Raw genomic sequence first — 15,411 nt, forward strand, 5'->3', positions numbered from 1 at the left:
GGGACACCCCATCTGAAAATGCTGGGGTGGAGGAACTGCAAGTGTATTAACGGTCATGGCTTCCAGACCTGCAAAACGTAGTTCTGCCACTACTCCTTTGCCATCAAATTCCTAGCCTAGAGGGGGACTTTCCCCCCACCTCCTCAGGCTGTGTGACACAGTCCTGCATGACAGATCACCCTCATGGACTGACCCTGCATGCCAAACCCACACTGGATCTGGCCAATGAACGAGCCCCACCCATGGGATCCGGCCTGCAGGTTGGCCCCATGCCACTTATCTGGCCTCTCTTCTGTCCTGAGGGGCCAGGAGGTTGACCAGCACCACTGCCCTATAAGATACAATTTCCACTGGTTTTTTTCCTAATAGTCTCACTGCAGCACTATTAAGATTCTACTGAGGGGAGATTCCAATGGTGAGAGTATTCATGCAGACTAGGCATATAACCCTTTTCAGAGAAGGACATACAGTTTTCCCCTAGAAGTTTAGCCTGGGAACGCCAAACTAGAGCATCTGCATTTAGCATAACAGACTTGGGAGGTCAAAAGAAGAGAAACAGTCTCTTCCTACTTATTTCAGATATATAACTACTGGTAATTCCCGAAACAAAGTATGTTGCAATGTTCCATCTATGAAGAGGTTTAATCAGTTTGGGTTGAATAAACTATCTTGTGGGAACATATTTGGAAGTAAACAGGAGTGAATAAAAAGCACATCTGCCTCCTGTTCAGCTGAGCTGTGCTTCACACAGGACCTGAGGGGATATCAAATGGATCTCAGTTTTCTTGTAGACTTTCTGATGCTACTGGCAGCTGTGTACTGGCTTTACCTTTGATGTTATATAACTTTGACACAGCCCTAATGCTGCTCTAAGTTTATACTGGAGACCAGAATGTGGCCCAAAATCTGTCAAATGCTTTGGGATAGAAGAGTATGATTTAGGATAGAAGAGTACCAGCATTACTGTAAATGCTAGTGTTGTTCCCTAGTAGCTACATTTTACTATCAGCACTGTACTATTGAATTATTAATAGAAACAAGCACTTTCTTCCATTACAAATTGTTGTTTGTACTTTTTATCCATTCACAGCCCTGTGTATTTTTTCATGATTTTCTTCATCTCTCAATATTGTTGTTTATTTAGCTGTTGAATGTGAACCTACCACCATTATCGCATCAAATACTACTTACAGTGGTAATATATATATATATAACCACTGTAATATACACACATATATAAGCAGAATGGGGCCAAGTATTCTACATACATGGAATATTTTAAACAGCAGGCCATTTTTTTCTTTCTGCCACCCCTGTAAGTCCACTGAAGCCAGCAAACAAAAGCAGTAGTCAATAAAGTGCAATATTTTTGCATAGGAGGAAAAAAAGGAAAAATATGATGATCTGAATAAAAGCATTTTAAAATATGATTTTGATCCTCTTGTGCATCATTGTAAACTGTAATCATGAAATTTAATTATGCAAATGATACAATTTATCAGCCTAAAGTTCCTTTGGAATATACTTTCCTGTTCTGTTCTTTTTCTCTTTTTGCTATTTTAATTATTTCTCTAATTCTCCCAAATAAATAAAATCTCTAATATTTCCATAAGCTTTTTAGAGCAGACTGTATGTGCATTAACTTCCTAGAGTGAAATACTTTCTACCGGTTTAGAGACTCTTCCTCATCTCGGTGGCTGGTAACGTGGCCTGGTTAGAAACGTCTTTTTCGCCTTGTGCAATGCAGCTGGCACAAAGCCAGCATACTTCAGGAAACTCCAACTAGCACAGAACATTGCAACACATTTCCACAGTGGCACAGGCTGTCATAACCACATCAACCACCCAACTCCATTTCTAAGCTGGCTTCTGATTAGAACAGGGATGATCAAGCTCTGGCCACGGGCCAAATGTGGCCCGTAGGACCCTGGCATCTGGCCCATGGGGTTTGCCACAGGTCAGAAAATTTGGCAGCAGGGGACTGGTCGCCCTTAATACAACCACCTTCCCATGCTGCCAAATTCCCACACCCTTTACCCCCTCAGCCAGATGGGGCCAGGCCAGACTCCTTTTTCCTGTGATCAGGTTGGGATGGGCCATGTCCCCTTCCCTCCAGGAGGCTGGATCAGGGCCAGGCTGCTCTAGGGCCCCTCCACACGACCACTGCATCTGCTCTGATGGAGCCTTGCAGAGGGAAGGGGCCAAGCTGTTCCAGACCCCCTTCACATGGCCACTGCACCTGCCCTGGGCAACAGATCAGGACCACAGGTTGGATCTCGTCTGCAGAGGAACCTAGGCATTGCCCATCTGGCCTGCCAGGGAGAAAGATTGAGCACCACTGAATTACAACATTTGGGACCAATGGACCGCAGCCCAACCTCAGTATTTCTAAGGGGTTACTTTTAATTGAAAACACAGGCAAGGAGATTAGGGCCCAGGGCACTTGAGAGACCATTTAAAGACCACTCACCATGGCCTGATGGAATCACTGTCACTGAAGGCTGGCAAGATCGCCTGGAGGCCATCTGTGATCACCAGGGATCCTGGTTTTCTGTTTCCCATGGAAAAACAGAGAAAACCACAGATTTCCCATTTTTATCAGAGAAAACACAGATTTTTCCTTTTAGAAGAGAAACCAACAGATTTCCCTTTTTTGCAAACAGCTCTGTAGGCTGACTGAGTTCCAGCCTACAGGAGCTGTTTGGTGGGGAGCAGGCAGGCTGCAAACCCCCTCCCAGCTGGACTGCCTGGCCAGCTGCAAACCCTGGGCTGAAAATGCTGTGCTCCCTGCCCTGCTGCCCTCCCCCAGGCTCTCCAGAGCACAGTGTGTGCGACTGGTGCAGCAAGGCACAGTGGGGCCATGCACAAAAGCTGCCTGCTGCTTGCAAGCTCCATACTGGCCCAGACCACACTTCCTCTGTGTGCACACCCACTCTGCCCCCACCCACCACACAGATCTTGGGGGGGGTCCCCCATACCCCCCAGCAGGCAGGCAGCGGGGGGGAGGAGAGCCGGCTCGTGTTCCTGCTGTAGCGGTTACTGCCTTCTCTTGGGGGCTGCGGACCTGGGTCCCTGGCCCCATAGCCCTGGCAGCTGGGGGCCTCCTTCAGCAGGGCTGGGGGGCAAGGGCTGTGGTACAAGGGGCACAAGCAGGGCTGTAGCGGGGAGTGAGGGACACCAGCAGGGCTGTGGGGGGCATTTGATTTTAACCATGGATTTTGTGATTTTTTTTCAGAGAATTTGTGATTTTTTATTATGGAAAGCCAGGATCCCTGGTGAGCACCCACCTCACTTCAAAGACACAAGGGAGCTGTTCTGCAGAAAAGGTCACGTGTGGCTGGGCAGGAGATGGATTTCTCAACCAGGGCAGGCAAGGTGCCAGAGGAGGTATGGGCAGCCTCTGCATGTGGCACACAACCTGTGAGGGATGGGACAGAAATGAGGCAGGGCACCAAAAGCAGAGGGGCAGATGGGGTAGGGGATAGGGGAAGGGGATGGGAGAGGCACTGGGGGAAGATGAGGGGTTAAGTTGTACCTCATCCCCCAATAGTCTGTGGCACATGTTGATCAGGACTAATGCTCAGAATGACTTTGCCACCTGCGAGGCACATTTCTCTCTTAGCAACAAAACACTGGCCCCTTCACCAGGAGAGCACAAGCCACGCAGGCCTGGGCACAAGGGCACTGCAGGGACACAGCCACACAATTTCTGGTTGGAGACAAGGCAGTCTGCGAGGCCCGATGGCTGGCAGGGCTTTGTGTGATGCTGCTGGGGGGATGTCGTGCAGCCACACTGCTTCACATGCAACCCAGTAGCATGTGGGGAGTCCTGGGTGGAGGCTGCCCTGTGGCCAAGCTCGGCAGGGCCGTGGCATAGGCAGGTAGGTCCATGGGCTCCAGGTGCTCCTATGCAGGAGGATTTCAGGTATCCCCGGCCTTGCCCTGCAGCCCTCCCTGGGGCAGCTGGGTGGGATGTGCAGCTTGTCCTTGGGGGCGGCAGGGGGCATCCTGATTGTATGTGGGGCAGGGGCAGTGCGCATGAGGGGGAGCATGTGCGTGCGTGCGCGTCTGTGTCCACGTGTATCCGTGGGAGTGTGTGTGTCTGTGTGCACATATCCGTGTGCGTGTGCACGGGTGCACGTGTATGCGGGTGTTTCTGTGTGCACGTGTGCGTCTTTTTTTTCCTCACGTGCGGGGGGTGGGGGCACGTGCGTGTGTGCCGGTGGGCGCCAGTCTGTGCGTGTCTGTGAATGCGTGACTGTCCGGGCGTCTGTGCGTGCGGGTGTCTGAGGGCGCGTGTGCTTGTATGTGCGTGTGTATGCATGCACGGGTGTCTCTGCGTGCATGTCTGCATGCGCCTGTCTGCCCCCGTGTCCGTGCATGTCCGTGTTTCTCCTCACACGCCCGGCTCAGGGCGGGGTATCTGTGTGCGTGGTCGTGTGACGCGGTGAGCGCGTGGGTGGGGCCGCGCGCAAGCCTGAGGCGCGCCGGAGTGAGCGCTGAGGAAACCCCCGCGGCGCAGTGCGCCTGACCGCAGGGGCGGCGGGCCCCGCCCCCAGCCACGGGACACTCCCCGCTCCCCTCCCTCCGCCGCGCAGCCAATAGGAGGCGGTGGCGGCGGGAGGTGTGTGCCGTGACCTCACTTCCGGGACCTGTCACCCGGCCGCCCAACAGCCAGCCGCGCGCCAGACGCAGGTCGGCGCTGCCAACGGGCGCGCTAGGGCCAGACCCAGCCCCCCCCCCGCGCCGCCGCTCCTCCTCCCCCGCCGCCGCCGCTCTCCGCCCCTCGCGGGGGCCCCGGGCCCCGGGCTTCGCCGTCTCTCGGGACACAGGTGCGTGGCGGGGCGGTGGTGATCCGTCGCGGGCGCGAAGGGGTTAATCTGTGTGGAGGCGGGGGTGTGGATGCCTTGTCACCCCGTGTCCTTGTCACTGTGTGTGTGCGCGTCAGTGTCCCAGAGCCTGCGACCGTGGTAGCCTTGTGACTGGGCTGAGCCAGCAGTGTCAGGAAAGTGGCATCCTGCCCCCACGCATGCAACCGCAGCTGCCAGGGGAGCCCCAGGTTCCCTGCAGGGCTGGTGGCTAGACAGGAAGAACCAGTTGATGGCTGCCCCTGCAGGGCAGGCTGTATAAGCCTAAGGTGGCAAGCATCAACCAGGGAGAAAGCTTTGGTACCCTGGGGGTGCCTCAAGAGCTGTTCAGGTGGGTGCTACGCCAGGCTCACACCACTGCTGCGTTTGGCCACTGTTGTCCACAATGTAAACCCTGAGGTTTCTAATGGAAATTCACATCTGCAGTCTTTCTGGGCTCTTCTCAGCAGAAAAAGCACTCTGAAGTTTTTCTCTTGTCAAAAAAAGAGTGAACACTAAGAGCTGGCGTGTTTGCAGGTGCTGCGAGCCTGTTCCAGGGTTGCCTCAAGTCTTTAAAGGTTGAGTCGCTTTGGTGTAAGGGGTGTTGGTTGTAGCCGAGTTGGTCTAAGGACATGGGCAGACAAGGTTCTTTGGGTAAATCTGATGTCTTTTATTAAATCAACTAAATAGTTGGAAAAATAGTTGGTTTGTACCTGAACGCTTGCAAATAACAGGTTCTCCAACTAGTCAAGTCTCATAAAAGATACCACATCTACCCGAAGCAACTTGCTTGGTGCAAGGGAACATTCAGGCACCTGAGATTTTTCGCTTTGGAGTTGTTTTATCTGCTTACCCCAATTGGTCCAGTTACCCAAGCACAAGGTGCTGCTAGAAAGCTTAGTTGGAAGGGCGTGAAGATGGGATTTTTTAGATTGAACCTGGAGTAGGGATGGCGGGACTCCCAAGACACCCCATGTTCTTGAAGCCCTGTCTATGTGAAGTGTATAAAGTTGTCTGTTCTAGGTGTTATCTTATAGAACGTGTGTCTGTGCTGACTCTTCATCATTCTTGTTAGTAACAAAATCTTGTCCCTCTAGGCTAGGTACAGACATTCAAAATGCCTGAGGCAGAATCGATCTAAGCTGCGTGGTTTTCTGTAAGTGGCCTAGTTTAGATTGGTAGCTAACAGAACACACATTTGCCTTTTAGTGGGGGGGGGCAAATTTTAGACAGGGTTCTGTCACTTTTAAACCTGTCTGTGTGCACTGAACTTCTATTCTGTTACAGGTATAGACCAGTTTCTGATCACTTATACTGGTAAAAGGGTAATGTTTGTACCTGGCCCTGGAATCTACCAGCCCCATACAGTACTGATAAATTGCCCTGCAAGCTTCCTCTGTAACTATCCATAGCAGCTCCTCAACCTTGAGCAGGATGGTGTCCAGGGGTGACGTGTAGGAGATGTATGTGCACCCCCTGAGAGTGCCAGTGCACCCCCCCTGGCAGACTGCGCTTCCTTTTTAGCTGGCGGGCAGCCCCGCCTCCAGTCGCTGGCCGGTGTACCAGAGGCACCAGGCACCCATGATGGTATCCTACTGCGACATCCAACAATGGTGTCAATCGTGGCTTCTGTGATATGATCACTGTCCACTAGGAACCGTACAGCAAGTTCATCAGTTGCTTATTTTGTATGATCCACCAAATAGTCATTAGCTGCTAGTGACTTTTTTACAGCTATGTAGTTTGTACACCTCAAGTAGCACTCGCAGTACACTGTTTTTATGAGGAAGAGAGTCTAAAGCTGACCTTGCTCTCTTAGCAGAGTTTGAGAGCACTGCATAGGCAGCATGCTTGCTTTCTCTCTCTCCCCATGTAGGGCAGGGAACATTTGACATCCAAAAAAAAAGTCCTCTTCTTCCCTACTCACCACTCAGAAAGATACAGTGCCCTTCAAACGGTTATGTGTGGGGCATGGAGTAGTTGTCATTCACTTCTGTTTTCATAGTCTATGTTTTTAATATTTTTCTGGGTGAGCTGAGCAGTGCCAAGAATCATATAGCAGATAGGCGTCATAAATGCAAAATACTACTTTCCAGTGGAGTACTAGGCAGCCTAGGAGGAAACCATATTCACCTTCCAGAAGAAGCTGGGTTACAGTGACTCAGTGTTGCTGTGGGGTGCCAGGCAATCCTACAAGAAACCAATGTCCTCAAAGTAGCAGATACACTTTTCAGTTGGTATCTCTCCTTCCCTTACATGCTGAGACTTGAGTTCAAGGGTCTGTTTTCTTTGAAAATGAAATATCTGTTGCAAGGGAAGATGGAGAATCCTGCTGTGTAAGAATTGGGTTTCAAATATTTTGTATTAAAAATGTAGCGTATGTGCAGAGTATTTCCAGAAGCTTTCTGTGGAACTTGGGAGCTTGAACATTTTAAAGTTTCATCTTAAAACAGTTTTGTAAGTCGCCTTTAAAGGCTGAATTTTCCCTTTTAGGTTGGGTGTGTAAAAGAGTAGATTTAATTAAGCCATTATTTACTCTTTTGTGAAGGCATGCTTTAAAAAAAATCCTGGCATTATAAGGTGCATGTAACATAAAATCCCTACCTTTTGAGGTGTAACTAGTAGTCCATAGTAATATTACATCGGCATCTTCACACGGGTTGGGTTTGTGTGTGCATTTATACTATCAAAAATGTAGACAAGCTCCTAGAATGATTACATGCGACTTTTAGTGTTGAAGGAAATTGTTTTGTGCTAGTAAAAGCATTTTGGTTTGTAATACCTGACTATTAGAATACCCTGGCTTTCACCAAGGAGGTGTTTATTGCTTTACAATACAAGAGGACAGCCAGGATGATACTGAGACTTGACAGTCACAGGTGTCAAAGTATTGTGTGCCTGAATAGTCTCGTGTAAAGATAAGCACATGTATATGCTATATGTTGACCCCAAGTATCCAAAAATAAGATTGGCCCAATATATGAGGTTTGCCAAAGAAAAACAGAAAAGGGGGTGAAGAGTCTCTTTATACCATAAGCACTCAAAGTAAAAAATACTTTAATATAGCTCTTTACTCTTTTTCCCTGTAACCCTGATGGTTCAATAACTTTCTCTTATGAAAATTGAGATTCATATATAATTACTGGTGTCCAGAAGCTGTGACTTTAAAAATACATTGAATATTACAGCAGTCTTAACACAAGTGCAAGAGATCACACCACTGTGTAAATCATTGGGGTCTGAATATGGCAGCTATTGAGAAATATTAGGCAAAAATAGGCATGTTTCAGCTAGTAAACAGGTTAAATGTATCTGAGTTCTGCAGTAATGTGAAAAATCATTCAAAAGATTTACCTTAGATCTTTGTTTGCATAGATAGTTTGCAGTTGATGTTTGATGAAAAGATGTAGACACTTTTAAAGGGATTCTTAACATGAGTTATTGTAGAAGAACAACTACAGCTGCTGCTCTGTGCTTAAATGATTCTTTGAAATTTGAGATTTTCAAACAAGCAGGCCCCACAGCTCTACCATTCTGATTTTTATTTATTTTAACTTTTTTTTTAAAGAAAAAATGCCAGCAACTCAGCATCTATGAGGCCCTCTACGATAACAAACCCCTGTGCACGTGTGAGATGGAAGGGAAACAGATTATGGAAACCGATTTCTGTTTCAGGCTTCCAACAAGTTGCTCTAAGTGGTGAGTAAAATACAAGAATTATCTTGGGATTGTTCTTTGAATGGCTGAAAAAGAAAACAATTGAGTGATAATTTCTCTATGGAGCAGTTTATGAAATCAGTGAAAAAGGGAAGAACTTTGAACCAGTAGTACAAACAACAATTTGAAGGGTGAAAAGTAACAATGGCTAACTCAAAGGAGGAGAATAAATGTAAATATTTTTTTCAGTCTTGCTATGCCTGTTGCTATGCAGTTATTTATCTTCCTGGGTAGAAGTTATATAAAGGCTTTATTCTGCAGAATTCTGATTGTTTCTCAATTCTTGATGAGGATGGCACTTGTCACTTTATAGAACTAAGCCTCTAAAATTACTTTTTTTTTTAACAACTCTGGTGTGATCTTGCACAATGCTGAGCCTATTTTACCTTGCAGAATCAGGCCTTAGATCATCATGATATTTTGAAAAAATGTGATTTATTTTTGTCTACATTTAGAAAAAAGATGGGTGCAGAGTAGTTTGTAGTGTGAGGCCCTGAAGTGTTGTCAAACCTGGTTCAGTTTCTTCATACAAATGTTAATAGTTTCTGTTTACGTAACAGTATTTGTTTTAAAGGAGTTATATTTGCTATATACCTCTTTTTTTTTCTTTTTTTTTTTAAAGCTACCATCCCTTTGGAAATACCACTTGTCTGTTTAGCTTAGGGGTTCTCTTGTACGTAGTTTTAATACAAATTGTAAAACTGGGCAGCCTAATAATAGAACAGAATGTTAAGAAGGAATTTTAAGGCTTGTCTTTGATAACAGACATAGGTATGGCTTATTTTTGTTATGTGACTTTTGTGTTTCTTAAATGGTAGCATAAATGACATAGAAAAAAAAAACTTTTTGACATTCCACAACTTGGAGGTCAAAAGATGAAAAGTGGACTATATAAATAGCCATGCTTATACTTAAGTTGTTGATTCTGAATTAAAATTGCTTCATGCCTGTGAAAATGCTAACAATATAGAATGCCTTTCAAAATGCTTATGTGGTCAGATGCCACTTCCCAGAAGTGAGGACAGTACAAACTGTATAGCCCAGGAATTTTTGCCTAGGTCAGTTTGCAGATCACTTTACTCACCTTGGTAAGCCAAAATTCTCCTGAGTGATCCCATTAATGCAAGTAAGACTGCTTGGGGAATAAGAGCATCAGTTGTAAACTGTTTGGTTTGGAAACAGGAATTTATCATTTAAAAATTATTAATACTATATGATTAGGGGCCATCTTTTCATTGTGTATGCAAATATGGTGCCTAAAACAAAGTCTAGATCTAAGTATTACATCAGTGCAAATAATATTTGTGGCCTATGAATATATACATCTAATGAAATTTCACTTTTCATGTTAAATTAAACTGTTTAAACAAAATGTTAAATTAACTATCTAAAGTTGTTCTTAGAAACTTTATTAATGTGAAAATTATGAAACTAGCAGCCTGCTGAAGAAAACAAGTAATTACAGCATGTCAGAGCAGGCTTGATTAATTGAGTCTGCTTGAGCGTGGTAATTACTACACTCCAGCAGATTCTAGCATCACGTATATCAGTATCCCTGCACTGAAAAATGGTGGTGGGGGCACTTTCACTAAAGCTCATTCAAAATGTTTATATATAATGTAATGTTTGAATACTGGACAGCAGCATTTGGGGTGGGGGGGAGGAGAGTAGTTCTCTTCACCCTGACACTCTTTGGATCTGGTGCTTTTCAGCAGCTGCAAGCTGATCACTGACTGCCTCTCCCTTTCCCTGGCAGAGGACAAGGCAGTGATCAGACTCTTTAGGGGTAGAAAAACCCAAGATAGTACATCTTATTGCCCTCTGGCCAAACAGCTTACCTTTGAGGTAACAGAAACTCCCCAACCAGGGGACTAGAATGCCTGTATGTCTCCATAGCACTGTATATGTCTGTAGTTCTACAAAATGCCCAGATCCTTTGTAGCACTGCAGAAGAAGTCTTGTCCATAGCAAGCCTAAGTAATCTCCCTTTCAGTTGCTTTGAACATCTACGAGCCCAACTCAAGCTGAGCCCCGGTAGCTTTCTCAAGAAGGTAAACTGCTGCATTACTACTAACAAGATAATTTCTAGTAGCCTCTCAAGTAGGAGTCAGCTGGGGATCTCATTAAACCCCATTTAAAGCTCAATACTTTCAAAGTTATATTTATTAAACATAATAGAACCTAGTAACCAGGGCCTGTTTACCTACAGAAAAATGATAAAATAAATTAATTAAACTAACGGTACAGTAAAAGCAAACCTTTTATGTGCTCTTCTTCACCTTGTAGAAATTCTTCACTGGTGTAAGAGAATGATGGCTGTGGGATCAGGATTGTTCCTTCTCATTTTGAAAAGAAATGCCAGAATAAACAGGCAGAAGGGCTAGTGCTTTTCTGAAGGATTGTCTTTAATTGTGTGTAATCCATCTCTACTAAACGGAATTTAAGATATCAAGTGTGTTGTTCTTGTTTCATTATGCAAAAGGATGCAGTTTACCAGTAGTATAAAACCGCAAGAAATGCACAGTACTGTCTTCTGTTAAGAAGGAGAATTTGCTCTTGTTGAATCCTTTCCAAAAACCGATGTAAGTTCCACTGTAGCTTTTCAAATTGTGAATAATCATGGTCTGTTGTGTTTGTTAATGAATCATGCAGGAGGTTGCAGATGGTGTGAAGAATGCAGCTGTTCAGATACTGGGGGGACCAAGAGAGAAGATTAGAACAAATGACGGATGAAGGAAATGATCTACGAGTGGATGGGCATCCCTGTGGGAGTAGGGAAAAAGATGGCTGAGAAGGCAGATTCAAGCTAAGGGTGCAAGGGGTAAAGTCACAACTTGAGACCTGAAGTAGGGAGGGGACAGAAGGCTGAAGAGGAGTAGCACTGAGGCAAAATATTGAAGTGTTACTGTGAAATGACTTAAAGGAAGTTGTGGCATTGTATGTCAAGGGGATAGGGTCATTGACCAGAGGTAAAAGAACAAAAAATAGTGCCTGCAATGGGAAACTAAGTTGAAAGCAGTAGGGTGAGATTGAAGTGTGTATGGATGTTGGGGAACATGGAGGGACACAAGTGTTATGGCAGCAGTTTATGTAAAAACAAGGATTGTAGTAACAGACAGTTAGGCGTCGGAGTGGTAAGAGGAAAACAAAGATGGCAGTACCAGGAAGCAGGTTAACTAGCAGGGTTTACCCTGAGCCAGGGGAAGGGGAGGGAGCCTTACCGTCTCCAGGGACTGCTCTGGGAGTCACAGCTATTGCTATAGCATGGTCTGCTTGACCCAATTATTGCTTCTACAGCAGTAGCTCAAAAGCCATGCATCTGGCTGCTGCTGAAACAGCAGTAGTATGTCAGCTGCCACTGCTGCAGCTACTATGTTGGTGCCTGGGGCTCGTGCCCCACCCTTCATCCCACGTTACACTTACGGTACCTGAAGTCAGCAGGCTTCAGTCCTGGGATTTAGTTGATCTGATCTTGAAGTAGGACCTGCAGGTCCTGGGTTGTGTACAGGGAGTAGGTAAGAGTGACAATACTGAACTAAGGCTAATGATAGAAAATTTTGTGAGTGAGGAGAGCAAGGCATGGCTGAGAGAACATGGCTCAAATTCAGAAGTTTATTGCTTTAAATATGTATCTTTTTCTTAGTTTTCCATGATAATTTATTAAGAAAAATAGAATATACACACTATAATTGAACAAGAACAAGAAGAAAAATCTTTTTCTTTATACAGAAAGAATGTTGCCATTTCTGGGATGTATGACAAAGCTAGAAGCTTTACCTTCGGGTCAGAAGTCCTAAGCCAAAAGTGAATATTTAACCACTCTTTCAAGGACAGCCAATAGTCTTTTCCCAATAGAGTATGAGATTAGAGACAAAACAAGAACCCAAGAGAGCTGTAACCTAAGTCAAGTGGTAAAATAGTTTCAGAAATCTGGTGCACTGTTTATACTTTTTGTAAACCGCAATAAATAGAACACAAATTTGTAAAAGCCAGTTTAAAAAGAAAAAAAGGCCAGATCTAACTTGGAAGCAGGGTTTGAATTACAGGGGAAATTTGGGAGGCTACCCCCTACCCCGGCAATATCCAAGAGCCGCCTTGTAAGATTTGAAAATCATAACGTGGGGCGGAGGGCTCTGATTTTTCTTATTGGGGCATCGTGATGTGCAGCCCAATTTTTTTTTGCAGACCGCCCCAAAATTCAAAGTGTAATTCAAAGCCTGCTTGGAAGTATGTGTCCTGAGCTGCTAGACTAGATTTACTTATAAAAACTGTGGGTTTCTGTTCCTATTAAAGCACTACAGCAAGTAATACCTAAGGTAGATATAATCCCGGTGTTCTATATTTGTGTAGTCTTATGGATTAATACTCACTTTGGTTCTTTTATTAAAATCATTTATATAATACTTTAAATGTAAGTAGTATGTTTAAACAGCTGTTTCATGCTCCTACAATGTCATAACTGAATAAACAAAGTAAGTTATCCAAAAAATAACTAGCAGCCATTTTTAATCTACCATATATATCATTACATAGTGAAACTTATTTTGTTTTACCAAAAAGAATGAATATCTTTATTTCTTCTTAATCCATAATCTGAAAGGTAATGTCCAGAGGCCTCATAAAAGTGTCTGCTAATGGCTCTATCCAGAATTGCTAATTGTGAATTATCAGGTCCATCAGTAGGTGAAAGCTTTGTTTAATATGGATACAACTGCAGTTATGTTATTATTTACTACTATAATTTCCTTTAGTCTCTGGGGTGAAGAAAGGGTTTGCTTTCTATGATATTGCCGCAGCTCAGGATCTGATCTCCATGTACAAAAATGAGGGACCTTCCCCAGCTTAATCATCTTAACTGTAGCAACGAAGTACTAATCGTATAGCATGATACAAGACATAGGTTTGCATTGTGCTCAGGTGTGCTGTTTTTGTCATTTTACTCAAGGCAGTGAAAATGGATAGTGAAAACTGGGTTTCATGGTGTACATTAGTTTACTGGCAAAGGATTAATTCTCAAGTTTTATAGTTATCTCCTTGTATAATTTAGAACATGTAATGTATCGTCTGTAAATATTACATGCGGAAGGATCCACTTTGACTTAACTTATTTGAACTACTCAAGTCTAATCTCAAGAAAAATACTGCTAATGATGATGGGGCTAGGATACCTAACGTAATGTTCACAGTTCATCTGATAGAATTGAAACACGGCATTCATTGCATGGTATATGTTAAAAAAACCACAGAAACAAACCCTGTTTAACTAGATGTCAGAAAAACATGATTGCATCAACTCTGCTTAAATGTTGGTTCTGTTATAGGATGCATATCAGAGTCTAAAAGTATGCTATAGCACCTGATAAATGAATCATTGACTGGTAATTTGAATATCTTTTAATGCTTCTGTGACTGTAAGTTGTATTTTCTTATTATGAAATTAAACCATATATTTTGGTAAAGCTGAAGTGATATTGTAGCCACGAAGGTCCAGGAAATTTAAGATGCAAGGATTATTGTGGGTAATACCTATTATTGGACCATCTGCTTTGTTGGGGTGGACTTGCGCACTTTTTTGAATGCTTGTGTAAGTCTATCCCAACCATGCAGTTGGTCAAATAAAAATATCACCTACAAAAATCCTTGCCTCTAATTAAACCACCATTATTTTTGTTAATTGTATTTCTTTAAAAATGAATATTTCAAAAAAATATTTTGACAGAATAATATACTTCCTTCAGGTATGGAGTACACTTGAGAGAGACAAGTTGAGTTGAAACAAAGGCTTTGTTCAGAATGCAGCATGCAAATATATGCTTTATTAAGTTTTTAAAAATAGTTTTAGCTATCACTTCAGTGTCTTTCCAACCCACTTCTTAACATCAAGTGCATAAAGTAGAAGTCAGCTTTTGCCAGCCAGTCCTATTTGGGGCCTGTTCCTTTAATTGCTCAGATTCTAACTTGTCAAATTGATTTAGACCACAGTGTGCTATAAAGAGTTCCTTGGGGTTGATTTTTCCTCCTTTTTTTTCCTTCCCCAAAATGGAGCTAATTTAAAATAACTTTCTAGTATTCCCAGAATGTAGCCAAAGTCCACCTTCTTGTCTGTACTGTTTGTGTAGCTATTGGTTATTGTGCTGTTGGAAGATCTATTGGAAAACTTTGAATATTTAGTCAGGCATCTGTGCTAAAAGCAGTTTAACATTCTTTAAAGAGATGGCTTCTCTTCTTCCATGACTCTGACTCATACAGGAGCATGTTTAAGATGCTGCTATTTCAGTGTCCTGACAGTGATTAAATATAAATATAATGTAAAACATAAGTTTTCAGAGGGGAAGAAAAACTGTGCAGTATATAATGCAATATAATTGTTGGAAAAATCCAGTAGAAAATTTAGGGGCAAAAAACTATAAACCAATATTTATAGTCTGTTTATTTAAAAAAAGAAAAGACTCGGGACATCCTACAGTAAACAAAGGATTATTTATAAAAAGTGATAAAATATTAAAATAAGTCCCCAGACAATATACCCAAACTGAACACTGCCTGCTAAAAGCCTGTACAAGTAAGATTTTACAATGGTTTTCAAAGATGCCCTTGGTCAGGCTCTAAAGGGGACTCAAGGGGAAGGGAATTTTAAAGTTGAGGAGTGAATGCCTGGGAGCAGACGTCCCACATTTTTGCCGAATTAATTTGGTACATGGGTGGAACTTGCAGGAGATTTGCTCTCAGTTAATCTTAGAGATGAAGGCTCTGGCTGTTCAGTTATTCATAATTCCTTATCCATAGTTTCTAGTAGTCAGTGAGATTGCAGAGTGGTATTTTGTGAGAAACCATACCAGATTGTCCC

At 43.6% G+C, this 15,411-nt stretch overlaps 1 protein-coding gene across 2 annotated transcripts in view; it reads left to right on the forward strand.

Annotated features, from left to right (window-relative positions):
* The first annotated feature begins 4,660 nt into the window (after positions 1 to 4,660).
* Positions 4,661 to 15,411, forward strand: part of PPARA (peroxisome proliferator activated receptor alpha) — a 63,511-nt gene continuing 52,760 nt past the window's right edge. For both annotated transcript variants that reach the window (XM_090043810.1, XM_090043809.1), the window contains exons 1-2: positions 4,661 to 4,832; positions 8,416 to 8,546. The gene's annotated coding sequence lies outside the window, so the exon portion shown is untranslated. The remainder of the gene's footprint in view (positions 4,833 to 8,415; positions 8,547 to 15,411) is intronic.

This window comes from Crocodylus siamensis, chromosome 4 (assembly GCF_052110815.1).
Source record: "Crocodylus siamensis isolate JL-2025a chromosome 4, ASM5211081v1, whole genome shotgun sequence".
Taxonomy (NCBI): Eukaryota; Metazoa; Chordata; order Crocodylia; family Crocodylidae; genus Crocodylus; species Crocodylus siamensis.